The sequence below is a fragment of the Lepus europaeus genome, chromosome 4 (assembly GCF_033115175.1).
Source record: "Lepus europaeus isolate LE1 chromosome 4, mLepTim1.pri, whole genome shotgun sequence".
Classification (NCBI taxonomy): Eukaryota; Metazoa; Chordata; class Mammalia; order Lagomorpha; family Leporidae; genus Lepus; species Lepus europaeus.
The window spans coordinates 84,555,298-84,558,971 of record NC_084830.1 but is presented as its reverse complement, the minus strand read 5'-3'; positions in this window follow the sequence as shown (position 1 = coordinate 84,558,971).

Here is a 3,674-nt window from a genome sequence, read left to right as displayed (position 1 = left end):
AGTTTGGTATAATCCCATTTGTCTAGTTTTGCATTGTTGCCTATGTTTTTAGAGTCTTTTACATAAAAACCATAGTCTATAACAATGTCTTTAATTGATTTATTGTATTTAAAAATTTTCTGCACCTAGGGAGGTCATCATGGCACAGCAGGTTTGTTTAGTTGCCACTTGGGACACCTATAGCCAATAACAGAGCACCGTTTCAAGTCCCAGCTATACTGCTTCTGATCCAGCTCCCGTCCAGTGCATTCTATGAGGCAGCAGATATTACCTCAAGTGCTTGGATCTCTGCTACCCAAGTGGGAGACCCAGATGGAGTTCTGGTCTCCTGACTTCAGCATGGCCTAGTCCTGGTGTTACACACTTTCGGGGGAGCAAATTAAGGAATGAAAGATCTCTCTCTGTTTCTCTGTTTCTCTCTTTTTGTCACTCTATCTTTCAAATAAAAATAAACATTTACAGCCGGCACCGCAGCTCACTAGGCTAATCCTCCGCATTGCGGTGCCGGCACACCGGGTTCTAGTCCCGGTCGGGGCACCGATCCTGTCCCGGTTGCCCCTCTTCCAGGCCAGCTCTCTGCTGTGGAACGGGAAGGCAGTGGAGGATGGCCCAAGTGCTTGGGCCCTGCACCCCATGGGAGACCAGGAGAAGCACCTGGCTCCTGCCATCGGATCAGCGCGGTGCGCCGGCCGCAGTGCGCCTACCGCGGCAGCCATTGGAGGGTGAACCAACGGCAAAAGGAAGACCTTTCTCTCTGACTCTCTCTCACTGTCCACTCTGCCTGTTAAAAAAAAAATTTACAAAAATAAATTTTTAAAAAATTTAAAAAATAAATACAATTTTTAAAAATTTAAAATTTTTTTGCACCAAAATAAATGTATCTTTTAAAAATATTTAATTATTAGAGAAGCAAAATGAGAGAGAGAGAGAGAGAGAGACAGTGAGCATATTCTCATCTGCTGGTTCACAACTCAAATGCTTTCAATGGGCAGCACAGGTTCAGGGTTGAAACTAGGAACTGAGAATGCCATTTGAGTCTCCCACGTGGCCGTCAGTGACACAAGTAATTGAGCGAACATCTGCTTCCTTCCAAGTACATTAGCAGTAAGTTGGGTTGGGAGCAGAGGTAGGACTTCATTCCAGGCACTCCAATATGGAATGTGAGTGTCCTAAGAGGTGGCTTGAGCCACTGTACCACAATACCCACCCCTGAACATATTTTAACTCCATTTTTTTCCATGAACTTTTGAACACCTCTAATATGTTAATTATTGTTGATCCTGCTCAGGTTCTTGGCTTTCCATTCCCCTTTTAACTACTTTACTCATTTATATTTTCTATATGGCATCTGTAAACATTTGTAATCTCTAGAATAGAAATAAGCCAGAAAATTAATGGCAAAAAGAGCAGTGAGGGCAAGGACAGGTCATGAGCAAAGACAGACAGAGGCTTTAAAGACAGAAGTTGGTTGGACCGGCACTGTAGCACAGCAGGTTAACACCCTGGCCTGAAGCTCTGGCATCCCATATGGGCGCTGGTTCTAGTCTCGGCAGCTCCATTTCCGATCCAGCTCTGGCCATTGCGGCCAATTGGGGAGTGAACCATCAGATAGAAGACCCCCACCACCACCACCTTTCCTCTCTCTGCCTAACTCTGACTTTCAAATAAATAAATCTTATAAAAAAAAAAGACAAAAGTTGGGACACAACCAGAACAATTGGGTTTTGCTGTAATTTTTATGGTGTGCAGGTGGAGGTAGAAAGATAGCTGTATTAGAAGCTGTGAGAGAGGATGGAGAAAGGTAGTTATATCATTGAAACTGTACATTTAGCCAAATACCTTATTTTAAAGATGTGTGTAAAGGGTTGCAGGGTCTTGAAAGGTTTTGATATAGCACCTGACTTTGATAGGTTTGTGTTATATTTCATGGACAGTAAGATTTTCAAACAGTGTTTCCATTATAGTATAGATTGCATGAGCAATTTTAGGAGATTCTTACTGTAGATGGAGAGATTCGATACCCTCTTTTCTCAGATTTTGTCAATCTATTGTCTCAGTAGCTATAATATATATATATGTGATTATGCGCAATTTAGTGTATCTCCAGAAAAATATTGAATTACACATAATATATTATACATATAGGATAATATTTAATTGGCACTCTGTGATCCACTTCTCTCTCTAGTCAGATATTTTCACAACTTTTAGAAATCCTTTCCCTCAGCCTCAAGCCCAGTATTTTAAATTACTGCAGACAGGACCATAGGTCCTTAATCACAATTCTGAAACTCAAAACAATTTGAAAATCTGAAGTTGTTTCATGACACATTAACAGTGAAACCTAGAAGCATCATTGAATTAGTACTAATGAGAGATACTTTACATAATTTATTGATCCTGCTAAATGGAAATTCCTTTGTCTTAGTGCATAAATATCACTGTGTTTGATTATAAAGTTCTGTCTCAAACTCTGCATTAAATGGGTTAATGTAATATACTACATAACCTTCTAGAAATTAAAAAAGTTAGGAATTTCAAAACACATTTGACCAGTAGGGTGTCAGATAAGGGATCATAGACTTGTATTTGTTGTAACCTAAACTCACCATGATTTTTTTAAGCAGTCCGTCAAGGAATGATTTACAATGAACTCCACTGATATTAAATAAAATTTGATGTTTTGAGAAACGTATGCTTTCATGAAGTACTGTTCAATCACAATATGAAAACCTCCAGGAGTTCAAAAACTTCCACTGAGCTCCTTTTGCAGTCAATACTCACTACCAACACTCAACCCCTAGCAACAAATGACCTGATTGTTTTCACTTCTGTTCTTCTTAAACATCTTGTAAATATGATCACTGACCAGGTGGTCTTCTCTGTCTGGCTTCATTGCATTAGCATAATGTTCTGAAACTCACCTGCAGTGTCTCACCTATAGGCAGTTCAGCTCTTTTTATTACTGCTCAGTATTCCAATGTGAATACAATGCATTTTTCTTTATTTCAATGATGGATGGACACATGGGTTATTTTTGATTTTAGTTGACATGAATAAAGCTGCTATAATAGTCCAAGTACAAATCCTTGTATAACATATGCTTTTATTTCTTTTGGATAAATATTTAGGAATTTGACTGCTAGATTGTATGGTGAATGTGTGTTGACATTTCTACAAAACTGCCAAACTGATTTCAGAAGTGACTGTGTCATATTTTATTTCTGTTAAGAATGAATGACACTTATTATTGCTCCAAATCCTTGTCAGCACTTTGTATTAACAGACTTTACATTTAGCCATTCTGGTGTGTATGTGGTAATAATTCATTTAACATTAGCCATTTCAGTGGGCTTTTCTGCATATATATATTAATTTACATTTCTCTAGTGACTAATCTTTTCATATGTTTGTCATTAGCACATCTTCTTTGGTGAAGAATCCATTAAAATTTTTTGTTTTCTGAAATTGAGTTGTTTTTCCATTTACTATTGAGTTGTTTGAATACTTTATATGCTCTAGTTACAAATTCTTTTTCCAAGTTATAAAAAAGCTTCTAATGATAGTTAATTAGTGTAAGATACAAGGTCAATATGCAGAATTAGTTACTTTTATGTATATCAGTAATAATTGGCTATTTTAAAATACCACTTATAATAGCATCAAGAATATAA